The following is a 12,231-nucleotide window of genomic DNA, read 5'->3' on the forward strand; positions in this document are numbered from 1 at the left end:
GTTAATTGAATAGGATTTATTGATTTATTTTATGCTAGTAACAACTAAGAATTAATATTGATCGGGATACATTGATATTAGTACTTAGAAGCGATTCACATAAATATATAAAGTGCAACTTTATTGTATGCATTATTTATTCTCTATCGAGTTCTCTATTTTATATTGTTGTTGTCGAATTAAATCTTGAAATGGATTGCTAAGTTGTTTAACAATTATGGTTGATTAAGAACGGGATTCGTTTTAATTAACTATTTGTAAGGATAATTGGAATTTGTCATTCACGATAGAGTAATCAAGACTAGTAAATGAAACCGTCTTACAGTGATCAATTGTTATTGAGTGTGGATGTATGCTTGGCTCTAAGATCCTTTTAAATCATTTGATACACCGAAAGTCATAAGCTCTATTACTTAATTTGCATTAGTTATTCATTTTAGTTCGTCAGAAAATCAACTCAAATCTCCCCCCTTTTTTGTTACTACGATCTTTAATTACATTAGAGGTCAACTTTTCCTACATTATTATTTACATAAATTGTTAATCTGATTGCCTTGAGTTCGTTCCTTATTTTCGCTTTACTACTATTTAGTATTTAGATTTAAGGGATATAAATTGTTAATTTGAGGCATACGGCTTTAGCTTGTCAACATGTGTGTGGTAAGATATGGAAAATTGTATGAATAGATTAACATGTCGTGACACCTTTTGAAAGATGATCCTTTCATTCTTTTTTTTTTTGATGAAATGTAAGTGATATTAAATCAAAAAAAAAAAAACTGTCACCAATTACATGAGACCGCCTTACCAAAAAAAGTAAGGAAGCTCATACCGAGAACTTTGGGCCAGGCCCATTACACAGATCAAAACTTCAGACAGACCAAACAAAACCAAGACAAACCATCTGAAACCAACAAAACATATTTCCCCACAACAAACCCTTATTTCTCGATGCTTGTCCTTGTTCAAATCATCTTCCCCTCTTCAGATCTAGTCTCGATAGCTTTCCAGAATCCAATCAAGCTACCGCTGGTCTCCTTCGTCTATCTTAGCTTTCTGGGTACCCCCTACCTTCCATTTAATCTCCTCAATAATAGTCTGAGCTAATTTCTCCGGTCGAAGAACTTTAGATTCAAACTTACCATAATCTCTTTGTCTCCATATGTGATATATGCATGCATTGACCAAGCCATTGATGAAGTTGGATCTAATGGCTAAATCTCCCCTGTTCAATCTCCAATATCGGACATCAGTGATAGGTAAGGTTACCTTTTGAAAGATGATCCTTCCATTCCCTTGATTCATATCGTGTGTTTATTTAATGCTTGGTAGTGCTACCGCTAGCAAATAATTTGTGATGATTTTGGCAGAGTAAGTGCGAGTATGGAAGTAATAGGTAAGAAACGGCGTTTTTGATGTCGCATGAGCTAACTCGGGATGGGTCACCGATAGACGATGGACTCCCGAACCTCGTATTGTCTTGCAGGAAATCTGTCGATATGGCTTTATTGAGAATTTGGACCCAACGAATTCACTTGACCGAGTGCGAGTACCAACTCGACCGAGTAAGCAATCACTCGACCAAGTGGACCCTTGACTCGACCGAGTAAACCCAAATCCAGGAGGTGATACATTCTCGAAAAAACCGTCACTCGACCGAGTGGGCCTTCTACTCGACCGAGTAGAGTTGTACTCGATCGAGTACACTCGACACTCGAACGAGTGGGTTCACACGGGTTGGGCTACTCGACTAAAAGCCCTTATCTTCTTCACTTTTCATTCTTATCTTCATATCTTCATCTCTTTCCTCACCAAAAATTCCCCAAAAACCTCCATTGTTGTTCCATTTTTCTTGGGATTCATTCTATTACTCCACTTTTCTCACCTAGTTGTATTAATTTGTCTAGGTAATCTTATTCATCCTCTTCCATCTTTTCCCCAAATTGAGTTTTCTTTAGATCTACTCTTAAATCATGTGAGTTTTGTTAATTAGTTACCCATTTTACTTAATTCATGATATTAGTAAACGTTTTACACCGTTATTGTTGATAAAAAAAAATCAAATTTTTGTGATGAAATTTTGTCCACCATTGATGAACTCGAAAATGGTGTTCTTGAGTTAATAATGAGATTTTGGTGCTTGTTGTTGTGTCTAATTGGACAACAAAGGCTTAACCTTTGTTGTTAGCTTAGCGATGAATCTTGTTTAATATGTGAAAATTTCGTCTCAATATTTCGAATTTGTTGGTGAGTCATGCCCAAATTTCGGTTTTTACGGGTATAACTTGACTTAATCGCCTTATGAGGCTAATATCTTGGTTAATAATGTAGTATGAGGTCCCTTTTGTCTCAAAACTTGGGTGAAATTTTCCCAACTTATCTTAAAACTCCCATGAACAATGTATTTTTGTGTCTTAAGGATGGTTTTACTATGTTGTTGGATTGTAAATTTGAAAGTTGTTACGATACTATGGAATGAATTAAGGAAAATTTGGTCTTAAAGTGTGGTCAAATTCTTGAAAATCCGACACTAACCATGTCGAAATTTTAATTTTTATGCTTACTACTTGTGTTGCTTACTCATGAATCCTCAAAAACTTCAAACCCATGATACTTGAGGTAACCTTACATTTAAAATTTATCCGACTTAAGGACTTTAAAATGGCAAAAGAAGCATTTCACTTGCCCGGATTTCTTATAAATGTTACCAAGCTAATTTTTATTTTAATCGCTTTTAACGAGTTAAGTTGATTTAAATAACATGTAACCTCTTAAGTTAAGACTTTAAAGTGTTAAAATTTTCAAAGTTTGAGCAAATGGCTAATATGGTAAGAGTCGAGTATAGTATGTCATGGTTAAGTCAAATTGGACAAGTTGGATGATAAACGGGAGTAGTACATGTGATTAAAGTCATGTTTTAAACTTTATTATATCACAATAATTTCAACTTCCGGAAAAGAATTTGTAATATTAGAAAATTTCGAAATGTTGGTTAAAATACAAAGAGAATTATATCGGGACTTCTTTTTTTGTCACCCACCAATTTGAGAAGTAGAGAAAATTTTATCCATACTCACGATTGACTTCAAATTCTTACCTTTCCCATTCCATATCTTGTGTGTGATTCTCTCTTATAGCATGTCAAGGAATACTAGAACCAGCCGTGGAAGGAATGCCCGCCAACCACAACAAGAGGCACCGCCCGCTATCACCCTTTCATGCTACCCAACGATAGCCTTTGGGAGTGAGGAGCACCAAAGTCATTTTGAGGTCCTAGCCACTAGGAGGATGGCCCAAATAAAGTGCACATCGGTAAGTACCTTGGAGGCCATGGGAATAGAGAAGGAAGTACATGACATCTTTACGGTACTTGGGTTGGAGGGATTGTACAACTTAGAGGAGATAAGCTACCATAACCTCACCCTCGAGCATTTGAGCTCCTTCACCTATGATAAGGAAACCCATGATGTGAGTTTTAGGCTCAAGAATACCACCTTTAACCTAGGTCGTGATACCTTTGCCGATCATTTGGGAGTGGGTAACCGAGTCGTAGGTCACCACGATACGGTTGAGAAGGACATGTGATACGTGCATTTTATATATTCCTTTTAGGCTTTTTTATGCACGTATTTCTATGGTATTATCGTAGATTTATGCTACGAAATGCCCCGAATATGCTACTTTGGTTTTCTTTGCCTTATTTGCAGGAATGGACCATAAAGTAGTGAAATCAAGCCTTTTACCGTCCGTTTTGTATGCATTTGGAGGAGGAGTGAATTTGGAGCGGAAATGTAGCTGTCTCGGGATGCGTGAAGCCATTTCGGAAGCTAAAAAGACAAGTCAAAGCTGAACTAACGAACAAGTAGCTGCTAGAGTCATATTTCACTCGATCGAATGCTTATTTGATCGATCGAATGACTTTGGATGGTTGAAGACCTCGATTGAACACTTTCCTTGGTCGATCGAGTAGTTGCTTTTAGAGGTTTACTCGATTGAGTACTACTACTGGTCGATCGAGTGGTTTGAGCTCAGTTTTGCTCGATCGAGTGGTTTCAAATCACTCGATCGAGTGGAATTGCTATTGGGCTCGGGCTTTTTGTTTTATTTCGCTATTAGGTTTAATAAGAATCGTCTCCTCTATAAATAGGACGACGACAAACACATTTAGAGGACCAAAAACAGATCTTGGACGCTGTTCCTTGACACTTCATAATTTCCCTTTTCTACTGTTGACTGTTTTCCTCTCTATTTCCGGATCTTTTTCCGGATCTTTTCTCTGTAATTCTCTTTTTCCCTTTTCTCTCTTTAGTTAATGTTTATTATTTCTCTTCCCTTTATTCTTGCTCTTTTCTCACTCATGTCTAGCTAATTCTCCCTGCTAGGATTAGGGGATTCGATGGACCGATGTTAATTGCTTATTAGGTTTATAGATTGTCGTTGTTGTTTTTGTCTATGTTGTTAATCACTGCTTTAATTGTATCCTGCTGATTGAATCGATGCCTTTAGCCTTTTTAACCTTGGTAAGCCTTGACCTAGACCGGAAGGTTGGAAGGGGTGAGACCTGCAGTGAACAATAGAATGCTTTAGTGAGGGCGGAAGCTAAGCTAATATTATTTTAGGGCGAATTGAGACCGGAAGGAGATATTCATTGCCCCTTAGACTGAAGCATCAACTAATCTGCGACCTTAATTGCGATTGACTGACGTTCATTGATGACCCGACATCCTAGTTTTCTCTCTCTCTCTCTCTCTATTTAATTCCTCTTATTTCTTTTTAATCTCATTAGTTTAGTTTATTCAAATCAAACCCCCATCCTGTGACCATAGACAGACTGAATTGACGAGTAGATAGTGACCACCTCCCTGTGGAGATCGACCCTACTTACCGCTGACTTCTGTTAGTAGTATCTAGGTATTTATTTTTGGTACCTGACGACGGTATCAAATTTTGACGCTGTTGCCGGGGAGGCAACTTTCTATTTTCTTGTTATTTTTGTTTGTTTTTACCATCAAGGGGTTTATCCCTTGAGGCCGTTCTAATCTTTTTCTTTAGTGCTGTTTTGATAAGCCCTACAGGTCCTACCTAGACAGTTCTAGGTAAAAGATCGTCAAAGGGAAGGCTTGAGTACCTTTGACCCGTCGCCTATGTTCCATTATACGGCGCAACAGGTGATTTACTGCGGGAGATGTGGTGCTGGTGGGCACAATGCAGCTTTTTGCTTAGCTGAAAATGACGAGGTTTATGCGTTCAAGCAACGTAGAAAAGCTAATCAATCTGTTGTAATTGCGCCGCCACTTCTGCCCTATCAACGAGGCTACCAACAGCCTCGTTTTGTCTGGCCACTACGACAACAAGCTCCTCCTCCTGATAAACAGAAAGAAGAGATTGCTGAGTTGAAGTCTTTAGTGAAGGTGCTTGCACTCCAAGTGCAAGAACATGATAGACACACTTGTGCACAAATTGATGAGCTCGAGTCTGAGATAGCTCAGTTAGCTGCTGAGTCGAATATTTGGCAACCAGAGGAAGTCTGCGTTACCTACGCAGAGAGTGGTCTTTCCCATGAAGGACCCGCGTTGCCTAGTACTGCTGATGACTGGGATGACTCGGATTACGAAGTTTTATCAGATAATGAAGCCTTACACGAAGATTTATGCATTGATCAACAAGAATCACTCGATCGAATGGATTATATTGGTCGATCGAGTGAAATTCCTGAAGAAACGTTCGATCGAACATATTCCATCACTCGATCGAACAACTGCTTAGAGGAAGTACTAGATCGAGCTGTTTCATATACTCGATCGAGTGATTATCAAGAGGAAAGCTCTCGATCGAGTACTAATTTTACTCGATCGATCGATTTGGCCAGAGAGAGCAATGCAATGTCACTTGGGTTCGTTCTAGATGACGATTTTGATGATGATAATGGTTACGGTGAATCTCCCCTTTTCAAAGCCGAGCTGGATCCGCTTGAGGCTGCGATTTACGGGACGGTTTCCATAGAGGAGGGTGATGAGGAGACAGCTGAGTCGGTAATTGCTCCTAGCACAGATGAGGTAATATCTTCCTTTGTCAATAATTCCATTATTGAGAGCAACCACGCCGAGGTAGTTAACGATAATTATATTATTGTTTGTTTAAACAGTACATTGCCTCATTTGACTTATGCTTTGTATTAATGCTCTACCCCCTCCCAATTGGACAAGTGATTTAACAGTTATTCACCGTACTTGTCATCTTAAATTTGTTAATCGGAATCGGCACCCCAAATTATTGATAATTGCTCCCGAGCTCCTTTATTTTGTTGACAAATTTAGGAGCTGTCATAGGAAATTTGTTAGGCTTAAACGTTTATACATGATATTTTCCTATATTACTATTATATTATGGTGCTACTTATGCTCTTGTGTAGCACATGCGCAGTTATATGATCTACTGTTAAGAGCTTTGAGTTGCTTTGATTTTGACTGAATGGAGCAGCTGTTGAAGAAAAGAAGGTCGTGTTGGGGTTGGTGTCCTTAACAGTTAGTGCAAGGACTTATAAACCTCTAAAAGGATCAAAGGGCATACTTTGGTATTATTATCAGTTGATCCACGTTTATCAATAACGGTTGGCTTGCTAGATAAGTTTGACGTTATTGTCATACAGATGGCGGTGATCAACTGGTCCCTAAAAGTCACACCTATAGGATACGTTCGAGAGATGTGACGGTATGAAAATACTGTCATGTAGATGCCAAAATTGACTAACCAGTTAGTCCGAGTTATTTGACTAGTAATTAGTCAAATATGTGATGTTGAGATATTATATTTAATACGGATTAAATATCATGGGCTAAGGCGAATTAACCAGTTAATTCGTAAAATTAAATATAAGCGATTTATATTTAATTGTATATTGAATATAATTATACAATACTGTTTTGTCGGACACGTATTAATAATTCAGCTAACCCGTATTATTAGCTGATGCCTTAATTTCCGATAACCGATAACGATTTATAATCGACCACGTCATATACACTTAGCGAGTGATGGACCGGACCGCGAGTTTAAGTGAAGAGAAAATGAAAAGCCCATAAGGGCTCCTCTCACTCGGTTTGGCCGAGAATCACAAAGACAAAAAGGGGAGTTCTCTCCTCTTGTCGAACCTAATTTCATTTGCTAAAAATTATTAGGGTTTCGAGAACAGTGCCTCTCGAAATTCGGATCTCTCATCCAGTGAAAAACTCACATCAGTTCTCCCAATATTGCAAGGCAATCGGAGAACACTGTTCTAGCACAAGGGCATATCTCGGACAAGTCTTGGGTGCAACGATTAGGAGGAAATCGCTTTGATTTCATTGTTCTTTACGCCGCAATTTAAAGGACCCGAGGTTGTTACTTGCTTCTTATCGTTTCTCTACTGTTTTTATGTTTTATGACTATATTCACATGTAAATTTTACGTTATAGTCCTACAATTAAAGGGGTAGTATACGGATATTAACCCACAAGTGGTATCAGAGCGAGGCCACGTAAATTTTTCTATGTGTTTTTCATAAAACGTTTTTGAAACGATGATTTTGTGCTTCGAATTCCGTGCCATGTATACACGGCTGATTCGGGTTTTGTTTTTGTTGAAACCGTGACATGTTTTACACGGTTTTATCACCTTGTTTTCGTTTTGTTTTATACATATTGTTGTTTTATACGGAGATTATAACAATATGTCAAGTTTTATCAAATTGTTAATTTTGTTTTGATGCGTTTTGATCAAAATTGAATTTGTTTCTGTCTCGAAATATGTTTTCACGAGGGTTTTGTATTTTCCAGAGACTTTTGCACTCGATCGACCAAGTTTTTAATCGATCGAGTGGCTTTTCTGTATAATTTTTGCTCGATCGAGTCCCTGTTGTACTCGATCGACCCTGACCCAAAACTTTTTGCTCGATCGAGTCCCTGCTGTACTCGATCGACCCTGTTCCAAAACCTTTTGCTCGATCGAGTCCTTGTTGTACTCGATCGACCTGCTTTTAAAACCCCACTGCTCGATCGAGGAGTCCTCGTACTCGATCGAACAGTATTGCTGATATAAGTCCTCGATCGACCACCAGTGTTGTCGATCGAGTACTCCCTGATTAGCATACCCCTCGATTGACTTGCAGTTCAGTCGATCGAGCCCTTTAGTTCCTCGATCGAGCACTTGTGTCCCTGGATCGAGGGATTTCGTCTTTAACAGCTGTGAAAATTTGTTTTCTTTTGATTTAAATTTTCTTTTGGCTTCAATATGTACTTTATACGGATATAGTACACTCGCTTAATAGTGAATCGGTTCACTCACGTACCATATAGTTGTTTTAAAGCGTCTTTAAAATGACGGATTGTAATGGATTAAAATTAAATGATAGAAGCGGTTTTATCACATGAATTTTAATCATTAAAAGGTGGTTTGGATAAATTTTACATAATTACGGAATTATGTCACGAATGAATTTGTTTTTAGTTGATGCATTTTTATTTATCGTTAATTTATGAATGCCGTGAATGCCTTTTATTACGTATTTATTTTTACAAACGGTTGTAACTTAGTGTGGCCTTAGTAGAACGTGTTACCGTAATGATGGAACACGGTCTTGGTTGTATTTTGAGATCTCGTATCTCTGTTTTGGTTTTTTCACTTGTAATTACAGTTTTTAATTAGAATGTAAATAGGTTTATTTTTGTAATTTTAAATTGTAATTTTTGAGAAGACCAAAGATGGAGACCAGATGCTCACTCCCGCTACTTGGATCAAGATGGAACATCAAGACAAGCTTTTCGGGTCCAACGGTGGATTCCAAAGTTGTATTTTGTTCTTTTACTAGGATAGGCCACACTAGGAAATTTTTTATTTACGTATTGCATTCCTTTATTTATTTATCGTTACGATAACATGCATCATATTCCGCCTAAAAACCAAACCACCTAATTATTGCATGAAAACTGACACATATAGAGGTCACGAGTTAGTTTTCATTGACATTCTCATGTCACACGTTTTAAAGCCATCATCCAGATAAATTCATTCACGACAAACGCTAGTTATTCGTTCACTTAAAATGAATTATAATTTAGTTGATGGGATCTTCCTCGTATAAACAAAAATTGAGAACGGTCTTTATAGGTCAAACTCCAATGAGTCCCTTCTTCGTCGGTAGGCATACTATGACCCCTTCTACGTCGGGTAAGTTGGAACTGATTGACCTATTTTATCTCAACACTATGGTCACTCGTACGATCCTGTGATTATGGTGGACTATAGATAGGATTTACGGAAATCTATCGACCAAGAGTTCTTCCAGAAGAATTAGCTAAACAGTTGGCTTATCAATTTACAGAAATTGAGTCTTGGGATCACTTGTATCATTCTTGAGGGAGATCAATTATGCAAGTGCAAGAGTCTACATGTTTAAAATGAATTTTAAAATAGACTTAAATCACCTCGATGAGTTGCTTATTTCGTTTTGTTTTTCTTTCTTTTTCGGTGTAGATCACGATTTTAAATCGCTAAACATCAAATGGCTGGTTCAAGTGATAACCCAATGCCAAGTGCCACATTGGACCGTGAGTCCGGGCTTCGGATCTTCATGAATCGGATGAATCGGTCTACTCGATCGAAGAATGATGGATCCAACGCGGACCGGGAGGCGGCATTACGGAATGCCGCCACCGCGACGGGAAGCTCAAATTTTTGTTAGAGCCCCTCCCGCAAACCCAGGTCCCACGGCTAGAGCTACCGAAATCGCCAAGTTTAACGATTTCTGTATGGAAGCGGGTGCGATTAAAAACGTACTCATTTTTGCAATGGAATCCAATTTGCGAAGCGCTTCATAGCCCATGGTGCAAACAAGATTTTCACCACGCTCACTAAGGAATTCTCGAAAGCACCGAGAATCGTGACCTATGAGCATACCACTCGCTTCTTTGATGCGAGACTCGAAGAAAGGGCCAACCGGTTAGCCCACACATTCTCAGCATGATTGAGAATGTCGAGAAGTTGGAGACCTTTAATTGTAACATCAGCGAGAACATTGTTATCGACCGCATGCTTCACTCACTCCACGATGGTTTTTCGCAATTTAGAGCGAATTACTATATGAATGATTTGAAGAAAACTCCGCATGAATCGCACTCCCTTCTCGTATGATCGAGAAGGACATGAAGTTCAGTGGGAGCTTGAAACAGGATGTTCTCGTTGTGTCAAACAAAGGGAAAGGTAAGGGCAAAGCTCCGCAAACCTAATGAGGTAAGGCGAAGTTCAAGAAGTCGGGTTCAGGTAAGAGTGGTCCTGGTGAGTCGAGCAACTCATCAGGCATGACAAAGAGCAAGAGTGAAAACATGGAATGCCATCATTGCCACAAGACTGGGCATTGGAGACGCACATGTCCTGTTTATCATGAGGACTTAAAGGCAGGTCGTGTTAAACCTGTTGGTATGTCTTCTCTCTCTTCTACTTTTATTCATATGATTGAGATTAACCACGCAAGTTACGGAACTTGGGTACTTGATATTGGTTGTGGTTCTCATCTGTGTAATCATGTGCGGGGCTCGAAACATCGAACCCCTCGTAAAGGGTGAGGTGGACTGCGTGTCGGGAATGGAGCAAGAGTAGTTGCCATCTCCAAGGGGACATATGTGATCCAGACTTCTAAGCGGATTTGAGTTATCATTATATGATTGCTATTATGTACCCAGTCTTTCCAAAAACATTATTTCAGTTTCTGCGCTTGATAAACTTGGTTTTTCATTTGTAATAGAAAATAATACTTGCATTTTCTCATTACACGATATGATTTACGGCAAGGCAGTCTCCATGAACGGAATTTATGTTTTAGATCAGACCACGGAAATATTACACGTAATGAATAAAAAGTTAAAGGTTGGTGACAAAGATCAAACGTATCTATGGCACGCCGCATGGGACACATTAATGAGAAACGCGTAAAACAGCTCATCAAGAATGGAGCTATCTCGGCCTTTGATTTTCAATCTTTTGGCACGTGTGAATCATGTCTCATCGGTAAGATGACTCGGATTTCCTTCAAAGGTGTTGGAATGCGCGCTGCTGACCTATTAGGGCTCATACACACGGATGTATGTGGTCCTATGTCAATCACCGCACGAGAAGGCTATAGGTATTTCATCACTTTCACGGACGATTTGAGTAGATATGGCTATGTCTACTTAATGAAGCACAAAAGTGAATCCTTTGAGAAATTCAAGGAATACCAAAATAGGGTACAGAACCTATTGGGTAGAAAGATAAAAACACTGCGTTCGGATCGTGGTGGCGAGTATCTTTCTCACGAGTTTGATCATCACCTCAAAGACTGTGGGATTGCCCTACAGTTAACTCCACCTGGAACACCTCAATTGAATGGTGTGTCCGAACGGAGAAATCGAACACTACTTGATATGGTTCGATCCATGATGAGTCACACGGTTTTACCTGATTCATTATGGGGTTATGCTCTTATGTCAGCCGCTCTAATACTTAACCGAAGTCCGTCTAAAGCTGTTGACAAGACTCCATATGAACTATGGAAGGGAACGGTCCCTAACTTGTCCTTTATACGGGTTTGGGGCTGCGAGGCTTATGTCAAGTGGAGACACGAGGATAAGCTCGGCCCGCGATCGGTCAAGACATACTTTATAGGTTATCCTAAAGGAACGCTTGGTCATTACTTTTATTCGCCAACCGAACAACGTGTTTTTGTTGCGGCTAGTGCGACATTCTTAGAGAAGGAATTTCTCGAGAATGCAAAGAGTGATAGAACCTTCGACTGTCGGAGGTTCCAGAACCAAATACCGAGCAACTATTGGAGGAACCTATTCCTTCAATCCCGGCTGCGGTTAACATTCCTGAGGAACCTAGGAGGTCGGGAAGAGTCTCTATTCCTCCGGACAGATACATCGGTATGGTCGAGGAACATGACATAGATGACGTTCTACTCTTAACGAGTAGTGAACCCGCAACCTATAAAGGTGCCATGACAAGTTCCGACTCAAAGCTATGGCTTGAGGCCATGCAATCCGAGATGGACTCCATGTATGAGAACAACGTCTGGGATCTTGTTGACTTACCCGCTAAGGTTCGTCCCCTTCAATGCAAATGGCTTTACAAGATAAAGCATTCTCTGGAAGGTCAACAAGATATCTACAAAGCACGACTAGTTGCTAAAGGTTTCACCCAAGTGCCAGGTTTGCACTA

This window comes from Silene latifolia, chromosome 9 (genome assembly GCF_048544455.1).
Source record: "Silene latifolia isolate original U9 population chromosome 9, ASM4854445v1, whole genome shotgun sequence".
NCBI classification, from domain to species: Eukaryota; Viridiplantae; Streptophyta; class Magnoliopsida; order Caryophyllales; family Caryophyllaceae; genus Silene; species Silene latifolia.